The sequence below is a fragment of the Puma concolor genome, chromosome F2 (genome assembly GCF_028749965.1).
Source record: "Puma concolor isolate L17-30 chromosome F2, mPumCon1.1.hap2, whole genome shotgun sequence".
Classification (NCBI taxonomy): Eukaryota; Metazoa; Chordata; class Mammalia; order Carnivora; family Felidae; genus Puma; species Puma concolor.
This window is the reverse complement of record NC_141684.1, coordinates 12,666,497-12,692,021: the sequence shown is the minus strand read 5'-3', so window position 1 is coordinate 12,692,021 and position 25,525 is coordinate 12,666,497. Positions and strand designations below refer to the sequence as shown.

General features: G+C 39.2%; 1 long non-coding RNA gene across 1 annotated transcript; it reads left to right on the top strand.

Moving 5' to 3' along the window:
- Positions 1-1,900: 1,900 nt before the first annotated feature.
- LOC147571834 (uncharacterized) lies at positions 1,901-24,975 on the top strand. Its single transcript, XR_015247031.1, has 3 exons — positions 1,901-1,999; positions 4,963-5,098; positions 24,662-24,975. It is a non-coding gene; the product is annotated as an uncharacterized LOC147571834 (long non-coding RNA).
- Positions 24,976-25,525: the final 550 nt, after the last annotated feature.

The following is a 25,525-nucleotide window of genomic DNA, read 5'->3' as shown; positions in this document are numbered from 1 at the left end:
GCTCTGGGCTGATGGCTCGGAGCCTGGAGCCTGCTTCCGATTCTGTGTCTCCCTCTCTCTCTGCCCCTCCCCCGTTCATGCTCTGTCTCTGTCTCAAAAATAAAAATTAAAAAAAAAAAAAATGTTTTTAAAAACGTCTTTCTTCTTTTCTTCTCCTCCACCCACCCAATAGGTTGGCTCTGTGGGTTTTCCTTCCTTTCACTCATCATGAGATGACCCTGTACAACAGAGCCAGAGATGTAAAACAGGGTGTAGTTTTAAATCTTACAAATTTTTTCCACATCTGCTTCAGGCTGTTTTCCCCGCTTCAGGCTGATGTCTTTACCCTCAAGCATAAGTGATTGTAACATCAAAAATTATGAGGAGAGGGTTAAGAAATGATGTTATTTCGGGGCAAAAGTGATTCTTGATTTTTAAGAAGATTTTAATGTACGCAAGTTTCCCAAAAGGGCCAGGAAGTGTCATGAGGTTTCAACCCTCCTGAAATTGGATGATCTTCTTTTCTTTGTCAAGTAACATTCTCAACCTCAGCGGTAAAAATTCGCTTCCGGAAATGCTGTCTGATTTGGATACAGATGCCAGGAGTCTGAAAGAGGGTAACTGGCTGTGGGGTCCATCCACAACAGACCTAATTAAAGAAGGGATTGGATTCCCTCCTTTCTTCTGCTCTGAAGGTCATTTGCTGGCTCCCACTCACTGAAAATTTGGCTTTTCTCTCAGTGCCAAAGTATTTAAAGGTTCCTTTTAAAGGAAAAAGATTTTTCCCAGTCCTAAACAAGGCCGCTGGCCTTTACTTGGGTTCCATTCAAGCCAAATTTACATTTTACTGTCAGAAACTACACACAAGGCAGAACTACAAAATTGAGTCTTGTTAACCCATCTTCTGCCTTGAGTTGCTTATGTACGATGAGATTCCGAAGCCCTGAATCATTTATGTTCTTTATTTACTTCTAGTCTGTCCTGTCTTAGTCATTTTTCATGCTTTTATTTCATTGTCCCTTCATTCAGCAAAAATTCACTGACCCACCTTGCAAGACATAGTGTTTGGGCTACTGATAGTCACGGTAGTGAGGCGATGGTAATTTGGTGACAATGACGGTGGTGTCAATGACGAATATTTGGATAGCACTTCAGTTGATTGTGTCCCATTTATGGCATCATTTTATCCTCACCGTGGCCTGTGCTTTTGGTTGTTCACGCTCATCGTCTCCAGTTCACGGATAAGAAAAAATTTCCAAGTCACGCAAGAATTGAGTGGAGCGAAGATTTCAACTCACATCTCTTACTCCAATTACTATGTTATTTCACTACATGAAAAGGGTCATTTTAGTGAAAAAGCGCTCGTTCCTGTCCTCAAGAAGGTTATAGCCAAAAAAGATAGCAAAACCTGCACAGGAATAATTGTGACTCTTCGAGAAAAGACAGTGATGGAAATCAGATATATCTTAAATGTCAACAAACATTCGTTATATTCTGTTATGCTTCTATGTTATTCTTAATGTTTACTTTTTCGTCTCACAAAGATAACCGTTGTCTGTATTTCAGGAAATATTTTAGTCTTACTCCACAATTTTCATGTTTTCTCTCCTCCTCACATTTTAATTCATGACTAAAGCCACTGTGCTGTGTGAATCCATTTCTCGCCTCAATATGCCAGCTGTCAACATCTTCCTTTGGTATAGCAGTTGTACTCTATACTATGCCGTTCAGTCCCTATGTCATATCGCCCCGTGTGTTAGTTATCACAGTGCAATGGGCTGGAAATAATAATAGCGTATTACTTTCAGACGATAGACTGTGTTTACATACATTACATCACAAAAGCTTTGAGTGAGCCCAATGGAGTAGCACTGGTGACCCATGCCATATAGGTGAAGAGATGAGGTTCTGTAAATTTAGGTGATTTCCCAAGATTATGAAATGAGTAACAACTTACTGATAAAGCTGTGAAGAGTAAATAAGTTGAATATATGTAAAACTCTAGAGTGTAGGAAATATGGTAAGTACTCATTAAATGTTGGGTATACAAGTAGAAATTCAGAAGCTTGAACTCAGATTTTCTGAAAGTTCTATTTTGTTGATAGCACTACTATGTATAAGTTCCAAGCTTCCTGCAAACTCAATGTTCACCTTCAATTTCATTTTTGAAACAATCGTATTATCTTTATGCAATGTAAACAGATTTTTATCTCAGAATACAAATATATAGATAAATTATGCCACTCTCATGACCCATATACATGGCAGGAAACATTCCAGGCAGTCAACTACTGGGTTCTTTCTTCTAGCACCATATGTAGCCACGGAACAGTCCTCTACACATAGTAGACTGAGAACACACTACAATACTACTGTTACCATCTTGTGAGTCAAAATGTACTTCTATCTAAGCTCTGTGATTTCAATTGTTTAATGGTTTCAGTACACCTGGGTGACTCTAACAATGTCTTCAATCACAAAAGTCTCTGATTTAAAGATATAAAGTATCTTAGGACAAACCTATATCTTTCATTTCTTTGTACCTCTGTTATAGTCTAAATGTTTGTGTGTCCCCCAAGTTCACATGTTCCTAACTCCCAATGCAATGATGTTAGGAGGTGGGCCTGTGGGAGTTGGTCAGGTCATGTGGGTGGAGCCTTCATGAATGGGTCTAGTGTCCTCATAAAGGAGATCCCAGGGAGCTACCTAGTCTCTTCTGTCAAGTGAGGACACAATGAAGAGTCTATGACCTAGAAGAGGGCCCTCACTGGACCATAATGGCACCCTGATATGGAAATTCCAGTCTCCAGAACTGTGGGAAAGAAATTTCTGTGTTTATTCTCTACCCAATCTGTGGTATTTTGTTATTAGCAGTCTGAAAGGACTAAGACAAACTCCAAAGTGGCTATGTTACTACCAGGTATATAATAGCTATGCAAAGCACTCTTGATGAATAATGAAAGAAAAACAGACAAAAATAACGATCTACAAATATTTATTGAATGTCAGTATATGGCAAGCACTGGCTAGATTTTAGAAATATAAGAAGACTCACACAGAGCTTCCCTGGAAGCAAACATTAACTAAATAAAACTATACAGAATATGTCCCCAAATCACAATGGGATTAAGGTAGAAATTATTAACAAGAAGATAAGTATAAAATGCCCAGGGGATTCTCGGAAGTTGGTAATTACCACAGTATGAATTTTGAATATCTCAGAATCTCAAAATAAAAGAGAGGGAACAACGAGATAATAAAACCAAAACCCATGGGTAATATTTCTAACAAAACCAGATGAAAAAATATTCTTATGAACTTCAAAATACCAGCAAGTGAGGAAAAACTATATAGCCAAAGACCTGCATGGTATTGGCATTTGCCTAGAAGCGACAAAGGGAAATAAAGGCATGTCTGACCTCATAGAGAACAGGAGAAGGTAAGCACCCGTAGGCATCCACTGGGAAGCAGCATCTAAGACTTAGGGTGATCTCTCCCATTCAGGTAGTAGGTGAGTGCAAATTTCTGTTTAAGGGGCTGGATCATTCTAGGTCTTATAAACTCTCAAAACTCACTAGCCAGGACTCTTTTCCAGGACAGGACTCCACACTGAAAAGAAACTTCTAGTGGGTGAACCAAGATGGAACTGGAGAAGAATCAGAGAAAGGAGAAAAGGTCCAATAAAAGCAGGGCAGGGCAGAAGAGCCATGAAATCTCAGAAGACAAGCTGCCATATTTGTTAACACTACCTGAAAAAGTCAAAGAGGGGGTGAAGTTGAACATGCTACCCTGAACTACCTACTAAAAGTTCATGAAAGTTAATTCTGTATAAAACTGAGCAACAGTAAAGTATCGAGGGCATATCCAATTCCAAACTATCGTGAGACAAAAGTGGAAGAACAATAACAAAATCCCTATAGACAATAAAATTAGACCAGAAAATTACATCTTCAAAACAGATAAAAACTGTAGGTTTCTATTTCGAAACTAGCTAAAAGACCAGAAGAAAATTATATGAGACATAAAAAGAACAACATCAATCAAATTTAGAAAAAGCCAGATATGGGGTAAAAAATCTCAGGAAAACACTGAATATTTTAAAATATTAATATCAGCGGTGTAAGTCAGAAGGTACACAAAAACGAATAAACAAAATAGGCAATAAACACGTCCAAGTGCTTTGTTATGACTTTCTATTCCACATAAAATAGTGGAATAGAACCACTTGGTACCAACATAAAATGATGAATTGGCCCTGTACAGGAAGGTAAAGAACAGACCAGGCCCATGTGTTCATTTTTTACAGAAGACTCATAACACGGCGGAAAGCAAATTTTTTAGAAACCATATGGACACCACTTTTACAGATGGTTGTCCAACACTTGCACACTATTGCTTGTTTTAGGGCAGAGCAAAACGAATGAAATTTTAAGCAATATCAACAATTTGCCTCCCTGTAAATTCTTGCGTAGTTGCTCTGAGGGCTACAACAGTAGGACGAGTGATTGGGAACTTAGATTGTGAGACCCAGACCAAGTGTGATTCTTAGGAGCTGAGTGAATATAGGCATATGGCTGGCTCTTGGTAATTTCATACACTATGAGGGAATATCATCCTTGGCCTCACGGCATTGTTCTAAAGATGAAAGGAGGCACTCGTCAAATATTTAACAAAGCACGTGGCCTCTGCTAAGTGGTCAATAAATATTAACTATGATTATTATTACCTTCCGATACGTAGAGAGCTCTCAACCTGGTTCCAGGCAAGTAGAGCAATTTGCTGTGTTCAGAGCGTTGTGTTAGAGGAACACAGAGCGATGGTTACTATAATGAGTGTATAAATACATTTTTTATTATTAGGTTTCTGTAGTTTTGTCAAGGATCCTACTTAAAAGCGTGGAGACTTTGGTTTGGTGTAGATTTGCTTCTATCCTGAGCATCTTTTCTCTCCACCTTGGCCTTGTGCTTTCTTTCTATAAAATAGGTATAGCGATAGTTACTTCGCTGGGATGCTGTGCGACCTTACGTCTGAGAACTGCATCAACAAGGAATGGAAAACATGGTGAGAGGAAGCTTTAAGAGAGAAAGGAAGCCTGAATGCGAAAGACAAGAGTTCTACGGTACAGGCTAGCTTTTGAATTCTGTTGGCATAGAATCTTAGGCTTGAAAAGGAAAATTGGAAAACTGAATTTTGAATATATTCTTTATAAAAGCACAAATATGTTGTGTTTTTATATATATAAATTATGTATATATATAATATATAGTCATACTTATAGTATATACCTTAATATATAAACTATACTATATAAATATACAATATACAATATATATTATTACATATAAATATATTTACATATAAAATAAAATTACATATCACATATAAAATATAAGTATACAATCTCTATAAATATTATACATAACTTTGCCACTTTTGCTATTAGATTCTCAAGTCTTGGGATGCAGGGCTATTTTGTTACCTTTGTATTCTTTGGGCCTCTCAGTAAACGTGTACTGACGAATAAACGAAGGAATATATAGAAGCTGGAATTACACACTTATGTTGCCATTGCATTCCTCGAAGAATGTGAGAATTGGAGTTCATGACAGTGCTCGCGCCCTGGAGTAGGATTTATTCGCTGCTTAACCAACTTTACAGAAGCAATTAACCTACCTGCTTCTCCATTTTCTCCTCTCTAAAATTGGGTTATTACTAAAAATTCTTCTTAACATAGTTTGGGGTTCAACTAGAATGCGTTAAATATTAGAAATCTGAAGCGTTATGCAAATGTGAGGCATCATTATCATAATTATTATAACAATGTTGTTTTTATTCTTCATTGCTACATCTCGTGTCCTCTATTGCTCTGCAGACATCTCTTTTCTCATCTTCCCCAGGGTGCTGGGATACCAGGATGCCTCTTTAGAAAAGGACATGTGTGTTCTAACGAAACAGAACTTTCTATCTTGGCATTTTCACAAAGGCCACACGTGCACAGCCACTTAAAGACTTCATCAGCAGCTTTCGCACTTGGGGGAGAGTTTGCTATGTGCCACCTAATATCCCTTTGTTCCTTATTAAGGCACCTTCCAAATTTTAGCTGGGCACATGTCTACTCAGAATCAAGACTGCCTTTCTTGGGGCGCCTGGGTGGCGCAGTCGGTTAAGCGTCCGACTTCAGCCAGGTCACGATCTCGCGGTCCGTGGGTTCGAGCCCCGCGTCAGGCTCTGGGCTGATGGCTCGGAGCCTGGAGCCTGTTTCCGATTCTGTGTCTCCCTCTCTCTCTGCCCCTCCCCCGTTCATGCTCTGTCTCTCTCTGTCCCAAAAATGAATAAACGTTGAAAAAAAAAATGTTTAAAAAAAAAAGACTGCCTTTTTTTTTTATCCTCTTTGCAGCTACCTATGATTTCATGCCTACGCTTCGGTGCCTTTTCCGTAGATGGAAATGAGTATATAACTTTCAGGCAATGTCCTTAAAGGGATATCATCTTTCTCCTTCCTGCTGCCTGGAATGCAAACATAATGCTTCTGCTTGGGCAGCCGTCTTGAGCCATGAGGTGGAGACCATGTGTTGAAGATGTTGAAGCTACAAAACAGACAGATCCTGGGTCCCTGACACTGAAGAGCCCCATACCAACCTGACCTTCTGTAAGCCCAGCAAAGAAAGTAAACGGCGCAGGTATCCTGTCTAGGCACTATTCCCACTCCCTACCTACTCCCCATTATGAACGTTTTTGCTATAATCTGGAACCTTGTCCTTATCTACTACTCGTACCAGAAATCTGCTCGAAGCCTGTTCTGGGTTTGATACCTTGGAGCCTAGGTCACTTCTGCAGTGAGCCTTATAAACAAATTCCAAAAGTAGCCTTTTTAGTTAGAGAACACAAAAACTCTCGCACAGCTCCCTCAGCTGTAGAATGTTGCCTCCTTAAAATCACTTGTCTGTGGCGATCTGTGCTGTGGTGAGGGGGAATGGCCCCAGGGGGAAAGCTAAAGATGGTTGGAATCTTTTGGATTCCAGGGAGCAGTCAAGCCAGCTGACCTGAGAGTCCTTCATGACAACCAGGGAGCCCTGGAGCAAACCCTTGTAGGAACAGGAGACACCAGCACTGGTCCAGGCAGCGTGGTTCACTCTACTTGGTCCCACAAAGTAGGAAGGAGTCTGTGGGCCATGGGAGCAGAAGTCCAACTTGAGAGAATGCTGGAAGGGGAGCATCCCAAGTTGCTTCCCTCTTCTGGCTGCCAATACAAGACCCTCAGAATGACTGCTCAGTAAAGATTGCTTGCTTTTAGAGGAAAAAAATTGGTCTTAGTTCCTGTTCTGCTGCTAATTGGGCAAGCCATTTGACATTTCTGGGTCTCAGTCCTCTAATCCTTAAAGTAGGGGTGATAATAACATTTACTTCCAGGGGAGTATTGGTATGAAATTAGATATTGCATTAATTTTTTTTACAAACTTGAAAATCCTATATAAATTTCCATGTTTTATTTTCGAAAGAAAATTGTCTCCACACTATTGCCTTTAAGATATGCAAAGGTATTAAGAATTTGCGTCTATAAAGCAGTATTCATTTCCGCACTGTGTAATAGTTATGATTCATCGTCAAGGGACAAGAAACCTACTAATTTAAGTTAAAGAGACTATGTATTAAAAAGATACAGAGGGATTGTGGAATTCAATCTCAGAGATGCATCTGGAATGAAGAATATGAATGTTATAGAAGCCCCTTTTCTCTCCTCTTGCTTTTCTTTGTGTGTTTGCCTCATTCCTTTTTCCCTTCAAACTTCTTTCCTCAGGTTCTCTGGTCTACATAGTGGGAAAAATAGTTGACCCAGTGGTTTCCAACCTTCGCTTTTATATTTTACAATCCAAGATATAGAAATTTTAACCCACAATTTGACTGAATGAGGATTAAGTACTTCATCTTGGAACAAGTGCCCACTCCTCAACAAGTCAACTGTGGACAGGGGCTAGGTAAAACCCCTGTTGCCATCACAACCATGGCAACATTGTTACATGTATGGCCATTCCCAGAAGAAGAAGAGCCATTCTGCTATGTTGGTAAAATAATAGGAACTAACTATATATCAATTTTTTTTTCTGTATAATAAAATATTCAGTCATAGTGGCATAATTTTACCTATCCCCTAGGACTCAATATACTTATGGTTTTTAAAAAAAAATTTTTTAATGTTTATTTATTTTTGAGAGAGACAGAGACAGAATGTGAGTGGGTTAGGGGCAGAGAGAGAGAGGGAGACACAGAATCCAAAGCAGGCTCCAGGCTTCGAGCTGTCAGCACAGGGCCTGACGCAGGGCTCGAACCCACGAACTGTGAGATCATGACCCGAGCCGAAGTCGGATGCTCAACTGACTGAGCCACCCAGGTGCCCCATCAATATACTTATGTTTTTAATTGTTGGCTACATTCAATTATAATATGAGTCTTTAAAATTATGTTCAAATCCATTTAAAAAAGTGTTTTTGTTGATGTTTAATTCATATAACATAAATTACTCACTTTAAAGTAAAATAATTCAGTGCCATTTAGTACACTCACAACTGATGCGACCACCACATCTCTTTGGTTCTGAAACATTTTTATTACTCCAGAATAAACCCCCATACCCATTAAGCAGTTAGTCACCATTACCCACTCCTTCTCATTCCTGGTAGCCACCAATCCACCTTCTATTTCTATAGTTTACTTGTATCATAGGTGATGATGGATGATAGATAGATAGATAGATAGATGATAGATACATAATGTCATAAGGAAATAGAGATAGTTTATATATAACTACCATTACTTTGGCTCATTGATCTGGTTCTCTTCCTGAGTATCATATTTGAACTATATAAAACTTACCTTCCTACCTAGATGAAGTTCTAGGCCTCCATGTGAGAATTTTAGGGTATCTTCTCATCTTGGCAGCCATTGTTGCTCTCACACACAAACAGACGCACAGATGCACATACACACACACGTACATAAGCTTGCACATACACATCCCTCAATGTAGTTTCTTAGACACTATTATTTTAGGGATTATTAAGCATTTCAGGGATCATGAGTGGTGACCATACTTATAAAAACTATGGCTACAAATTTTGCTAAGAACTGTAAAATTAAAAGTAAGCTGCTATGAAACTACATTAATTAGGAGTCTTTAGGTTTGCAAAATAGGAAAGGGGCTTTTTGGCCTGTCTCCTCCCCTTGTAAATTTCTGTGTCGTTCACCTCCTCTGTTCTTATTTCCTCTTTCATCAGAGGAAAGTGGTCAGAGGACGTGGTCCAAACTACCATGGAAGGGTCGATAAGGTATATTATATCGTTTTTTATCACCTCAACTTTAATCTGTCTCCTATACTCTTGGTTCCCTCGTAAAACAAATAGTTGAGGATGCGCCTGACTGAATTTGTCAATCGTGTCAGTTGTTCAGGAAACTCTCAAAATAGGGAGTAGACTACCACAAATGAAGTCTAGGAGAGACTATGTGATACTAGAGATCCTTGGACACGGAAACAAGAGGCCTCTTGGATGTCAGCAGGATTTCTCTGGAGTTGGAAGCGTTCCTCCTCTGTGTGTAACATTGCAAAATGCATTGAGTTTCACAATCGCTCCGTGGTTTGCTGTGAAGTCACTGGTGGCCTCTCCACTTCCCAAATCACTTCCCAGTGAACACTTTGATCCTCTATGATATCAGTCTCTTGAGTCACTAATTGTTTCCAAGTGATTTCGCCTTGCCAAGAGTCTGGGTGGTGTCTTACATCGGATACAATTCCTTGCACTTATATACTTGTTTGCCTTCAAATTCCTCGGAATACTTTACAGTAGGGATTCTCCTATACAAGAGAGTTACAAGATGTAAAATTGTCTTTAAAACTGGTTATCTAGGATCTTCCTTGGCACACGCAATAGCTGACTCCCAGGGAGACACATTAAAGTCACAAAGCTGTACAATTCTGTCTTACGTATTGAGGGAAATTTTTTTCTACCTATATGGATTTTAAGATAAAGGTATGAGAGGAAATGTGAAAGACTTTAGAACCATTTGAACACAGTAGTTATGTGAGATCCAGGTTTTCAACTCTGCAGAGTTTGCATTCACCGTTAACTAGTCCTCTTCTTCATGCCTACACCCAACTAATGACCATCCTATTAATTGTGTTTTCCAAATACTTGTCCAATAGGTTGTTTTCTCTTTCCCCTTCCCTCCCCACCTGTGCTGCCCAACACCATTGTTTCGCACTGACCCACTTTGGGTCTCACCTAGAATTTTAAGTAGTTTCTCAATTTCTAATCAATTCCCATTCCCATTTTTAGGCATCAGATTTTTAATCTGCTAAAGGAGCATACTAATGCTTATCTCTTGTTTTGTTAGGATTAAATGAAGCAAACTTCAATAATATCTGTGAAAACCTCTAATGAATTTCTTGGCACATAGTCATCACTCAATAAATGTTGCCTTCCTTCTTTGATCCTCAGGATCGTTTTTCCTGCGCTTGTCAGAATTGTCTTTCTAAGACAAAAAAAATTGGCTATCTTCATACTACTCTTAAAGAAAACTAGAGGCTTATTATTATTATTCAAGAGGTGAAATTCAAACTATGTGGCATGACAGGCTTTCATGATCTGACCCTGGTGTATGTTGCTATTCTCCTATGTGATGATTTTCCATAACACATCCTTACCCTGGCCACCTCAGGGTTGGACATTCTCATTTCTCTGAACCTTTGTATGTGTTGTTCCTTCTGTGCACAGTGAGCTCTATTTCACCACTACCATGAACTCTTATCCTTCGGTTGAAGGAACTCTCTTCCTAACTTCTGTGCTTGGCAAACTCATTCATTCTTTAGGTCCAGCTTCCAGTTCACCTCTCTTCCTACGTCTTTTCAGAACTCTCGATCCCTGCCAACTGCTCATAGACCTCCCAATGTTTATCATCACTGCGATACTTAGCACACTGGATTATCACTACTGATTTGCATTCTGAGTTCCCAACCAGATTAAGAGGTCCTGGAGAACCAAGAACCAGTTTTACTCATCGTTATGTCTCCATCGCTTAGATTTGCCATTCCACACGGCAAGGTCCCCAAATCCATATTGAGCAAATACATATTTTTATTTTATATTACACTTATCCACTCAGTCAATATAATTGAGAGCCTATCATATGTCAGGTGCTAGGCTAGTCTCTGTGGGGGATGCTTAGATAAATAAAAAATAGACCTACTCTCCAGAAATTTAAAGTCTAGCTGGGAACATAACATATATTTCACATACCTAAAACAGAGGATGGATAGTGTCAAATTACTTCCAGAGAGGGAGTGGTAAAACTCTCCAAATGATGAAATAGATATACTGCATAATATTTACAGATCGAGCAGCAAGTATTCCCGAGTCCCAACAAATTTTCCATTCAATCTATTAGTGTACTGAAAACTAATGATATTCTACTGGTCTATTCTGGGACTATACTTAGGATATACTTGGCAATAATCCATAAAATGGTGATGGGAAAATTCTGTTTTTATTCTAGAGAAAGGACAATATCTCATTCATCTTGCTTTCCTTTTGGACTCACTATATGGTCTGGCCCATTGTAGTAACTTAGAGTTTGTTTGTTGAAATAGCCTAGACTGCTGACTTAATGATATAATTAGAGTTCCAGTGCAAATAATTTAAAGGTGACTTAAATTGCTTTGGATTAATAACTTTGTCTAGGTTTTAAAGCACAAGAGTTAAAGCTCAAGCCTTCATTTATTCATTCATTTAATCATTTTTCTCAATCATCATCTCAGCTTGGATTAATATAACAAATACCATAAACTGGGTGACCTGAACAACACAAATTTTTTTTTCACACTTCTGGAGGCTGGAATTGCAAGATCAGGATGTCAGCATAGTTGGGTTTGGTGTGGACCTTTTTTCCTGGTTTGCTGTCTTTCTGCTGTGTCCTCTCATTATGGGGAGTGGGGAGAGAGAGGGAGAGAGAGAAAGAGAGAGAGGGATGAAGGTTCCTCTCTTAGGACTGAAGACCCCATCGCCAAATACTATCCCATTAGGGACTAAGGCTTCGACATACGAATACTGGGAGGAACACATTCAGTCCATAGAAATCTGTATTGATTTATTCATGCAGTAAGTCAATAAGTGTTAATTAAACTAGCTCTTCCTATTCCTAGCTTTAATAAACCTCTCCTTCTTGTGTATTACTTTTCATTCCCCAACTAAATTTTAAGCCCTCTTAGGGCAAGGACCTCTTCTCTATTATACTGAAGTAGGTAGATATTCCATGCTAGAAATTTACTGGGTAACTTCCTACTTTCCTTTTAACTATGACAGCAGCTCAGGCTACAAACTTAGACTTAAAATGGATTCCTATTTATAAAAATCAGAATTGATCAGACAGACTCGTTTCTGTTTCATCTCCATGGAAACTTTTCTTTTTCCTGGCTGTCGATGAGGAAGCACCATGGTGGGGGGTGACATAACCTTGGAACAGCTCTCCTTTCAGGTTGGAGCACTTACTCAGAAAGCTCTGGCATGTGTGTGCAGTCCCCAGCACTGGGAACATGAGGAAACTCATAAATACAGATTTTGAGAAGCCAGAAGATTAAACGAATGTCAGCTTCTCAAGGCCACGCTCTTTCAGCAGAAGAGAGACACAACGTAAACAAAGAGCTTGAAGGTGAAAATGAAATTTTAGAACAGAAAGAGAGCACAAAAGATGGATTTATAGCAAATCAGGGCAGGAAGGAAGAGAAAAGCAAGAATGCAAAGCACCAAACAACCGAAAGTCTGCAGAGAGCAAAGTCAATAGATTGTTTAAAACCTGTGAGTCATTTGCTTCCTGATTCAAGCAGGTCAATGACAGAGGATTCATTCCAATTTCATAAACATTTATTAATAGTAGGGGTGTAAGTAGGAAGAGGAGGTGAGAGGGGAGTTTGGATGGGGAGTGAGCTCTGGGTTGTGAAAACGGGAAATTTGGAGAAGAAACAGTGCTGTATACCCTATGTTGCACCGATCTTTCTATAGAGTTAATACTACTGTGTTCTTACCTCAAATGTTGGAGGCAGGCAATGCTATTCTCATCTGACAGATGAGGAAACCAAGACTTGAGGGCTAAACAACTTTTCCAATCACACAGTAACTTCCAGAACCTATTTCCAAATTTAGGTGTGTCTGATTCCCAAATTTATCTCCTATCCTCAACCTCATTTTATCACCGTGCCTCGCTCAGGACATTGTGATAGAATTTGAGGGTGGGAATGAAATTAAGAATACAAAGTTAACTATTTAAAAAGTGTTCTGGGGGCGCCCGGGTGGCTCAGTTGGTTAAATGTGTGACTTCAGCTCGGGTCATGATCTCACGGCTCGTGGGTTTAAGCCCTGCGTCGGGCTCTGTGCTGACAGCCCAGAGCCTGGAGCCTGCTTCGGATTCTGTGTCTCCCTCTCTCTCTGCCCCTCCCTTGCTCACATTCTGTCTGTCTCTCTCTCAAAAATAAATAAACATTAAAAAATTAAAAAAAAATAAAAGTGTTCTGGGCTAATAAGAAAAGAAAGGCATGTAAGTAATGAGTCAAATCACCTGATAGAATGAAAGATGTGCTTCAGTGGATATAAACAGTGCACTGAGGATCATAGATAAAAGAGAATTTCACTGGGATTCTAGTAAGGAACAGGAAGTGCTATCTAGGAATACGGTGTTTATGGACCTGAATGAAAAGATGTTCTATCAAGTTTAAAAGATGAATAATTAAGGGAAGACTATTGTACACGAGGAGGGGGAAAGGCTTGTCATGCACAGAACATGGAAGTAAGATTGGAAAAACTGCTTGCCATAAGGCCAGGGAAACCCTTGAATACAAGCCTAGGCATTGGATTCCATATTCTGTGAAATGGGAGTCAATGGAAGAAGCTTGTGTAAGAGGGAGAGATAGTCTGCTGTATGGATGTCTGGGTAAATTGCTGCCTCCAGAATAGCCACAGGTTACTTCATGATTAATGACCTGCAGAAAGGCCTCTGCTTCCAAATTGCTATTCTTCCCACACCCTTAGCCTGGAACTTTCTTCATTTGTGTCCAATGTTTGTAACAAGTGACCTCACAATATAAACAATATAAATTATTGCCATTTCCCACCCTTACAAACCCAGAAGGAGCGTCAGAAGGCTCCATATCCTCTACTTCTCTGGGATGAATTACATTTAAATAATAACTACAGGCTAAAAGAAGAAGAGGGTCAGCAGGAAGTAGAAAAGAGGACCTAGCTACAAGGTACTGGGTTCAGAATCGTGACTCCACACCCTTGGAAGTCCTGAAGGGATCAAGGTAGTGATCCTAATCCTAGAGAAACTGGGATGGCAGGCAGGTACTGAGGTATGAGAATCAGTTATAAATGCAGATCTTGAAGCCAGAGTTTAGGACCAAGGGCACAACTTGAAATAAGATCCAGAGTTTTAACCTGAAGAATGAGGTAAGATTAAATCTGCAGGCAAAGAGAATATCTCCAGTTTTGGAGTCAGATGACGAGGACAGCAAAAAATTAGGCTCATCCTTGCCATGCAAAGAGGCACCAAAAATTATAATAAGAGATCATAAGCCTGGAAAAAACCCCAGGAATATAAAGAATGAGAAGAAATTCTGAGAAAAATCCCAGAAACTCCACTTCTGGTCTTAGAGCTCTTTCTGAAAAAGTTAAGAGTCTGTGAAGTACCTAGATTTGAGAAATAGAAATGCCTATCAGTCTTTCTAATAGAAATTTATAGTGAATCAAAAAAGGAAACCATCACAGATTGCAGGATTGGATCTCAACGCTTAGAAACAGAAAAAGAAGGTTGTTCTCAGAGATGCTTACTCCCGATATTTTTTATGCCTCGCTGACTTCCCTTACAGTATAATAGGAAAGATGCAGCATTTGGTAGCAAATAGATGCTGGCTTGATTGCCACCTCTGCCTGTTACTTCATATGTTATGTTGTTCTAATTCCTTAATGTGTGAAGTGGGAATAAAAGTGCTTACTTCAGCAACTGTTTGAGAGAATTCTGATGAAATAGTCTACCTGAAATCCAAATGTTAACAGAGATAAACAGACTGTGACAAGCAGACTCTAAGATGACACCCACCTGCTGGTGTCCAGGCCCTTGTATAATTCTCTCCCTTGGTTGTGGACTGGTTTAACAACTTGTGTGCCATCAACAGAATGTGGCAAAGTCATGGGATAGCATTTCCTTGACGAGGTTACATAAGATTACGATTTCTATTTTGCTAATAGACTCTCTCCCTTGGCCTTGATGAAACAAGCTACCAGATGGAGAGGTCCATGTGGCAAAAAACAAAGACAAATTCCTGCCAATAGCCAGCAAAGAACTTAGGCCACTAATGTAACAGCATGCAAGGAATTGAATTCTACCAATAACCGATGAACTTGGAAGAAGATCTAGTCTTCCCTCATTAAGCTTTCAGACGGGACCCAGCCCTGGCCAACATCTTGACTGCAGCCTGTGATAGCTAATGTTGTATGTCTACTTGGCTTATGATGCCTAGTTGTTTAGTCAAACACCAATCTAAAGGGGTTTGGTGCAGGTAATTTGTAGATGGGATTAACGTCAAAATTGGTAGACTTTGAAAAAAAAGTTGGTAGACTTTGAGTAACGGTTAACATTTAGTTTATTTGAAGAATTTGTATAAAGCATACTACTCTCCATAATGTAGGTGGACCTCATTCAGTCGAAGACCTTAACTGAGCGAAGACTATGGTTCCTCAAAGAAAAAGAAATTCTCCGCAAGACTGCAACGTGGAGATCTTTCTTGAGTTTGCAGTCTATCGTCCTGCTGAATTTGGATTCAAGACTTCAACTCTTGCGTGAATATCCGGCCTGCCAGATTTCAGACTTGCCAGCCCTCACAATTGTGTAAGGCAAGTCCTGAGCATAAATCCCTCTCTCCCTCCCCATCTCTCTCTAAATATGGGAGGCCTTGAGGCAGAGGACCCAGCTAAGTTTGCCTGTATTCCTGACCTGTAAAAATGATCCAATAATAAATATTTGTTGTTGTAAGCCTCTGATTTTGTGGCAATTTGTTATGAAGCCACCATGCATTGAGAGATTTTTAAATTTTGGTTCACAGTATGTATCCCGTGTCCAGTGGGATATGCTGTGCCCTGCCCAAGCTTTGTGTGACTTCTGGGTGATGGCATATTTACATTCTCCTACTTACTCTTGACTATGAGTTCTGGTTTCCATCAAGTTCTGCTCGTTTTCATCTCATCTCTTTTCTATTATCTTCTTCCTGTTTCAAACTAACTAAATATGAAACACACACCTTTCTTTGGTATACTCTCAAAACCATTCATACTATGTATTAGTGTGCATCCTTACTAAAAATGCCTTAGAATATAATGGCTAATATCATAGCAATTTAAACAATAAAACTTTAGCAATCAGCTATTTTGATTTTTGGCTTAAAATAGCATCTTCATGTTGCTCTGCCATCTTGAATTTCTTTTTGGCCACTTTTCTCCATGGGCTCCAAGTTTCTGTGAGGCTATTTGGTACCTCCATTTTCCTTTTCCTCAGCACTAATTACATGCTCATCTATATTGCATGCTCTGTTTTGAGGCCTTACATTGCCCATCAAAAGTGATCCATCAAGGTATTTCTCTAAGCAAAGAGTGTCATCCCTAAGAGAAACTCTAATGTCAGGAGTTAAAATAGTTTCTTTACTTTGCTACATATGTAAAGCTACCAGAAAAGTCACACAAAGGCAGCAAATATTTGACAGATGTTAGTGTTCCTTTCTTTTTTCTTTCTCTCACTAATATTCTACTACTTCCCAGGCCTTTCTAAGCATTGGAGGCCAGATCAATGTGGTTAGGAAGCTGGTGCCTCACAAGTTTTAACAACACAGAGAAGGTTATCTAAAGCAGTGTTTTTCAAACTGTGTATCATAAAGGATCAGTTATTTTTTTCTTTAAGAAAATTTCCTGTACACTACAGTTGCTGGATACTTTTGCAAAATGCAATAAAAATAAATGTTAGACCGAGGATCTCAAACTTTGTCCTCTGAACTTTGAGGAACCATTGAAAAGTTTTCATTTGAAGAAACACAGAATCAGCCTGTGCTCTAGAGAAGCCATTCAGGCAGCAGTGAAAGATGCATGATGTATCTTGAGGCCACTGGGGAGATAGATGGCTGTCTAGTATGGAGAGGAAAAGAAGGTAGAGTGGAGTGATATTTAGAAGGCATACCTGGTAGGATTCATCCTCATTGAAGGAAAGAAGGATGGATGATAGAAAGAAGTCTTTGAAAGCAGAAGTCAGGATTCTAGGCCATGATGCCCTGCCTCTGCCCAAGAGGAAATTGCCATAGCTTTCTCTTTGGTTGTTCTTGCTGCTAGAACCTCTTAACCAGTCTCCCTGCCTTTATTCCTAACTATTCTCAACAACTTTTTCATATTCCAAACATAATTCTGATTACATTACTCTTCTACTTAAAATCCCTCAATGCTCTTCACTGCCTTTGAGAGAAAGAAAACCACTTACGAGGATTACAAGGTCTTACGGAAAAGTCTGCGATTGTTTTTCTAGTCTTACAACATCACAGTTTCCTCATCAAATATGAAAATATTTAAAAATATGTTTAAAAACTGATGCCAGGACTCTCTGAAAGATTGAACTCCCTCATTAATTTCTGCTGCTTCTCCAAATTATTTTAAAAGACAGTGAAAAAAATGTTTTAAGGCATAAATTCACAAAGATAAAGGGAGGAGAAACAACAACAATATTAGCAACAAGATATAGCAACGATATTCTGCAATACTGAAACCCAAGCTATAAATACAGGGAATCCTGAAAGCAAACTATTTTGTACCATGAAACTCCAGAAAGTTCCAGAAGTTCAAAAGATCAGGTACTTCTGTAAGTGGGCTCAGAATGATTGACTCAAGATTGTATAAGAAGTCAGACCTTCAGATCCCTTCTTCTTTCTCACGCAATAGGCAACATCCCTCTCCTAGGTCATAGAAGAATGAAGGTATGGTCTCTGGAGAAGTTGAGCCAGAAGGAAAGCAGAAAAAACTGACATTAGAGAATAAAACAGGAAACATATTCATATGCCCTACAATGATATTCTCTTCCTTCATGAAGCAACAAATTAGTGGGAAACAGGCCTTAACCTTTGAGGAAGTGCTAGTAAATTCCTTTATGGGGAATCTGATCAGCCAAAGAGAAAAGAAATACAAATACTGACATATGGGAATCCTTCAACACAGTGAACAATCCACATCTTATATAGAAGCCCATCTGTTGACAAGGCTGACCAATGAGCAGTGAGTTTAAAGCAGCTTTTAATTTTTGATACATATGTATGAACAAACAGAAATGCAAAGGTAATATGACATTTGAAAATCAACCTATGTAATTTGCCATATTAGCAGAATAAGGAGAAAAACCACATCTCACGAAATAAAAAAGCATTCATGAACAAATTGTCCGAAAACTACTCTACAAAAAAATCCTACAGCTAACATTATATATTATGGCTTGTGACTGAATGCTTCTCTGGAAGAATGGGAATAAGAGAAGGACATTTAACTCGCATCACTTCTATTCAACAACAAACAAGATCCTAGTCACTTTAATGCATGTAAAAGAAGCAAAATGCACATAGATTGAAAAGAAAAGAAAAAAAAAAATAAAACAGTTCTTATTCACAGATAATGTTATCAGATAAAAAATTCTAAGGACTCTACAAAAAGCTTTATGAACAAATAACTGAATTTAGAAAGATTATACAACAAAAAATCAATATACAAAAAGTATTTGCATATTTGTACTAGTAATCAATAATTGGGAGAAAATCTTAAAAGATTTTACAATAGCATCAAAAAGCATGAAATACTTAGGAATAAGTTTTGCAAAATATATGCAATACCTATATACTAAAAACTATAAAACAGTGCCAGGGCAACAAAAAAGAAGAAAAATAAATGGAGCATAGATATACCATGCTCATGGATTGGAACACTGAATATTGTCAAACTGTCAATTCTTTTCAGGTTAACATGTAGATTCAATGCATCTCCAGTAAAAATCCCTGCAGGCTATTATTTATTTATTTATTTATTTATGTTTATTTATTTTGAGAGAGAGTGAGAGAGAGCATGCATGTGCGCGAGTAGGGTAGGGGCAGAGATAGAGGGAGAGAGATAATCCGAAGCATGCTCTGCTGTCAGCCCAGAGCCCTACACAGATTTTGACCTTAGGAACTATGAGATCATGACCAGGGTAACCAACTGAGCCACCAGGTGCCCCCAAGCAGGCTATTTTAAAATAAGACTTGACAAGCTGATTTAAAAATTAATATTGAAAGTCAGAGAATCTAAAATAGATAAAACAATTTTTAAAAGGAGTGACATAGTGTTTTACTCACTCTAAAGATGCAGTAATCAATCAGCCTGGTATTGCCATAAGGAGAGATATATACATCAATAGAACAGAATAGAGAATACAGAGACAGACTCTCACTCATATGGTCAATTGGTTTTTAGAAAATTCACCCAGGTAAGTCAATATAGGAAATATAATCCTTTCAACAAATTGTAGTAGAAAAACTAGATAGCTATAGAAAAAAATAATATTTGGCTTGTACCTCATACTCTACAGAAAAATTAACTCAAAATGGGTCATAGACTTACAGGTAAACTAAAATTATAAAACTCATAAAATAAAACATAGGAGAAAACATTCACAAACTTAGAATAAATCAAGGCTTCTTGGACCTTACCCCAAATAACTCACCACAAAGAAAAAATAAGTAATAAACTGGATTTCATTAGAATTACAAATGTCTGCCCTTTGAAAGAAACCATTAAGGAACGGAAAAAATAAACCACTGTCTGGGGGAAAGTTTTCCCAGTGCCCATACCTAATGAAAAGTTTGTATCAAGAATATAAATAACTCTTACAGCTCAATTATAAAGAGTCTAACAACCCAAAGTACTTCAACAAACAGTATATGGATATAGGAATGACCAATAAGCACATCTACAAACGCTCAGTGTCGCTAGTCGTCGGGGAAATGGAAGTTAAAATTACAATGAGATACGACTAAGCATCCACTGGAGAGGCTGGGATGAAAAGACTGACAATACTAAGTATTGGTGAAGATATAGAGCAGGTAAAACTCTAGGAGTATGAAATGATACTATTCTCAAATCAGTTTGGCAGTTTCTCATAAAGTAGGACATATACTTAAATATGACTTAGCTATTCCATTTTTAGGTACTTACCTAAGAGAAATAAAAACGTGTATTCACACAAAGTCTTGTCCATGAGCATTTATAGCAGCTTTATCATAATAGCTCAAGCTGGAAACAACTCAAATGTCATCAATATATGAAGAGATAAACTAACTATGGTATAGCCTTACAACGAAAATTGTTCAACGGTAGGGAGGGATAATGAGTAATACATGTAAACAATCTGGATAAATCTTAAAAACAACATGCAGAGGGCGAGAAACCAGACCCAAGAAAACACAGTGTATGAGTCCGTTTATATGAAATTCTAGAGTAGGCAAAACTCATCTATAATAATACATCAGTGCTTGCCTGGGGCCAGATATAGAAGAGTGTTGATTGCCAAGGGGAATGAGGGAATTTCTAGAGATGATGTAAATGTTCTATATTTTCATTGGAGTGGTTCCGTGGATTCACCTATTGGTCAAAGGTCATTGAATTGTGTACTTAAAATGTTCATTATATCTTGATAAAATGTATTTTTATCTTTTCTTAGGGAAAAGGTATTATGAAAGAAAAAAATAAGGAAAATTTACCAGACATGTAGGATATATGTTTCCAGATTCTCAGTACGTGTCGGTTAAGATTTTTAACTTGTTTGATTACATCATATGTGTAATACCTTTATCGCAGTGCTTGGTACATAGAAGATGCTTAATAATCATTTACAGGACAAATACCTGGGTGGGTCCATTAATTCCTAATGTCCATCAATTCCCACTTATCATGAGTTTATAGATGCTTACATTGAGAAAAGGGAGTTAATAAAGAGCTTATAAAAGTACAATCTTCCTTTCTTCTAAGGAGGCCTGTCTCTTGGCCTGGAGCAAAGGCTGAATAGAGGAACCCACTGGAAATTCTAGTGCAGCTGCCCGGGCAGCAAATTCAGCTACTATACAAAGAGGGGCCCCAAGGCTCAAAGAGGAGAAAATGCAGGTAGTTAACAAGGTGAAATCTGGCTAATAGTGTGGGACTAAAGATCCAGAAAGAGCCTATTTAATGCAAAGCAACTTCCTGAAAGGAAGCCCAGAATTTGGCAAAATGCCCTAGGAGGCTGATGTCAGTGATCTGAACCACAGATAGAGAGAGGTCTGGGCCTGAGCCATTCCACGGCTCCATCCTCTTGAAGACCCAAAGAGCCTTCTAAAGCTTCCTGCTCAACTGCCTTTTCACAACTGAGGATATGAAGGCCCACGGAAAGGAAATGACCTACCCATTGGTGCATAGGCACAGAATCACAATTGTCCCCAGGCCACCTACATTTTCATTACATTCCATGCCCAGAGAGCACAGAGAGAAAATCTTTCACACCGGCCAATTTGTGTGTCTTTTGCCTACCATTCTATACGGTTGTATTTGCTTGTCCGGTGCAAATGAAAATCAAACCATTTCAGAGCTCCATGTATCGTGTCTGAAAATAGGCAGTTTCTGATTGTCTCCATTTGTGACGGGAATCGTGTTCCTTGGACTTTTCTCTGCTGTGAACTGAATCCTTGCTCCTTTGGAGGAAGGAGGGCATGAATTCCTGGGGCTAAATATAAAAAGGAGACCATTCAGCGCCTCAGGCGATTTCAACCAGCCTTTGGCCCCCCAGGTTGTTGCAGTGACATTTTGTTCATCAAAGGGTGGTATCACCTGGCACTCATGGGCTGCGACTGAATTGGTTTAAGCTGGCTTCTAGCTGACACCAGTTGCAGCTGTGGTTATTAGGGTCTCGAGCTACTCCAGTTATTGAACAGCATTCTTGTTTTGTGGCTATAGGTGTCACCTGACTGCTTATGGTGTGTTGCTACAATTAAAACCTATTTCTTGTATTTTACTACAAGCATTACATGCTTCTTTATAACCTTCAGTGAACATGCTCACTTCCTCATACACCTTATCTTACCACATCGAGTAGGTGCTATATGTGGTTGAGGGCCTACTCAGACAATAATTGGATGCTTTCCCTACATTGCAGGAAGGACTAGCCAAGTGATCCTCTGAGGACAAATAATTTTAGCTCTTTGATTTAAATTTAAAAACTGAGTACCCCAAAATTAAAAATAGACCTACCCTATGACCCAGCAGTAGCACTGCTAGGAATTGACCCAAGGGGTACAGGAGTGCTGACGCGTAGGGACACTTGGACCCCAATGTTCATAGCAGCACTCTCAACAATAGCCAAATTATGGAAAGAGCCTACATGTCCACCAACTGACGAATGGATAAAGACATTGTGGTTTATATACACGATGGAGTACGACGTGGCAATGAGAAAGAATGAAATATGGCCCTTTGTAGCAACGTGGATGGAACTGGAGAGTGTTATGCTAAGTGAAATAAGTCATACAGAGAAGGACAGATTCCATATGTTTTCACTCCTATGTGGATCCTGAGAAACTTAACAGAAGATCATGGGGGAGGGGAAGGAAAAAAAAATGGCTAGAGAGGGAGGGAGCCAAACCATAAGAGACTCCTAAAAACTGAGAACAAACTGAGGGTTGATGGGGGGTGGGTGATGGGTATTGAGGAGGGCACCTGTTGGGATGAGCACTGGGTGTTGTATGGAAACCAGTTTGACAATAAATTTCATAAAATAAGTAAATAAATAAAAACTGAGTACCGCTACAGTAGATGATGGCATAAGGCACCATGGCAAAGTAAAAATAGCTCTGTATTAAGAATCAGGAGATGTCTGGGGCGCCTGGGTGGTGCAGTCGGTTGAGCGTCCGACTTCAGCCAGGTCACGATCTCGCGGTCCGTGAGTTCGAGCCCCGCGTCGGGCTCTGGGCTGATGGCTCAGAGCCTGGAGCCTGTTTCCGGTTCTGTGTCTCCCTCTCTCTCTGCCCCTCCCCCGTTCATGCTCTGTCTCTCTCTGTCCCAAAAATAAATAAACGTTGAAAAAAAAAAAAAAAGAATCAGGAGATGTCTGAAGGAAGTTGGGATAGGTGGCTGATGATCCTTGTGTCAAAAGGAAAAGAACCAAGCCCCTGTCTTAGTCTGTCCAGGCTGCTATACAAAATGCCACAGACTGAGTAGTTTATAAAGAATAGATATTTATTTCTTATACTTCTGAGATCAGAGTATCAGCATCGTCAAGTGACCGCCCTCTTCTGGGTTATAGATTCTAGGTTGTATCTTCTCATTGCAGAAGGGGCCAAGGAGCTGCCTTTGGCTCTTTCATGAGAACACTAACCCCCTTACGAGGGCTCCACACTCCCCACCTCTGAAGGCCACACCTCCTAGGGCCATCCTACTGGGCATTAGGATTTCAACGTATGAGTGGGTCGGGGGCACAATCATTAACACCATTACAGCAACCATTGTTTATTGAGTACTGGTTGTATGTTTGACACTTATTATGCTCAATCATAAACCTTAAGCAACATAAGGACAGCTTTATATCTGTTTTGTTTTGTTTTTTTACTTTTTATACTGATGCTCATCAGAGTATCTGATACTTTTTAGTTATGCAACAAACATTTTTTAAATGAATGAATGAATGAATGTAATATTTTAAATTCTACTTTTCAGATTGGGAAATGTTAGGTAACTTGCTCAAAATCATACAGTGTTGTGCCGAAATGCTTAGGATCAAATTATGAATGGCCTCTTTGATTCCAAAGTGTATACTCTTCACTACACTCGTGGGCTTTTAGTCAACCAATAGATAATTACCTAGACAGGTCCTCGTTCAGGGGAAGGTTGATAGAATTGAATTACAATGTTAAGAGCATCATTAATTTTCCTTATGTATTAAAAAGTTGACAGTTTTACAAGGTAGAGAATCACGAGTTTTGTTCTGCATAGGTAATCTTTGATAAGCATGTCAGATAAGTAGGTAGAGAGGTGGAAGGGGCTGCTAGATATACGAGACTAGAATTCTGGAAAGCGGTGAGGGTGGGAGACATACATCGAGGGGTCTTTGACGTGTGTACAGAGTGTTTAAGCTCTGGGAGCCTAACTGTAAAGGCCTCTTCAAAAAACTGGTACGTGGTAGTTAGACAACCACAACATACTTGACGAGAACACTCAAAGTGTTCTCAAAGGATGCCCTCAAAGTGACTCGGTCTGATGACTGCTTCCCAGGTTTGGCAGAAGGGTTGAAAGCAAAAACAGTCTTTGCTGAGAATTCCTCCTGGCACAATATCAGATTTAAAAAATAGCAGAGTCGACTCAGCTACAGACTTAGACAGACCGAGAGTAGACTCAACCACTATAAGGCTCAGAGAAATTACAACGAGCTCTTGGGTTAGTCAAAACATAATAACCCTATCAAAAGTTCAGATAAGTGCAGACTGGATATGATGACTTATTTCTTTTCTTCGCTTTCTTTCTTTCTCTCTTTCCTTCTCGGTTGGTTTTTTGTTTTTTGTTTTTTCCTATCCCAGAAGACAAAGCAAACTTCAACACGCCACACCCTGGAGATTTGATGTACTGAAGGTTCTGAACTCTGGCATTCAGTTACCACTGGACCACGGACTGTGTCGCACTGCAGTGATTCATCCACTGTCTGCCTTCTCCGCATTCTGGGCTGCTTGAGGGCAGGAACAAACCCACCCGTTAGCGTATCTCCAACCTCATAAAGTCTCTGGAGAGTCGTATGGAATCAGTCAGTGTGAGTTGAGGAAGTCAATGAGTACTCGAGAAGGTTAAATTCAAAATACCTAACAGGGAAATATGACCCAAAAATAAAAATAATTATTCCATGAAATTCTATTTCCAGAAACGGCAATGAGTCTTCACCCTGCGACTTCATAAGGTATTGATTACGAGTTTTCTTGCCACCAATGTTTGCCTCAGTTCCCTTTCTATAAGAACAAAGGATTTTATATGCACCACATAAGTTCATGGTGTTTCGTTTCTTCAAATCCAAACCCATGGAACCCTGCCCTCAGGCTAGCCACTTGGACAAGTCAGCCATTAGCTGTGAGTAAATCTGGCCATTCCTCTTGACCTCTTTCTTTAGAGCCCAAGAACAGGAGAGGACTTTCTCTCTCCCTGATCAGGCTTTCCCTTATTTTACCCCAGGTGACTGACATATCTTTCGGGAGAACCCCCAATGGATTAAGGTAATTTTCTAGACATATAAATAAGTGAGGTCAGCAAATAACTTGAAAACTATAAGAAAAATTTTCCAAGGGGACTTCTATCTTAATCTTTACTTCATATTTTTTACTTAGGCCATTTGTAAATATCTATTTGCTCTGTGCTTATTTATTTCTTGGCCCATCCCCCAACCAAATGTGAACTAC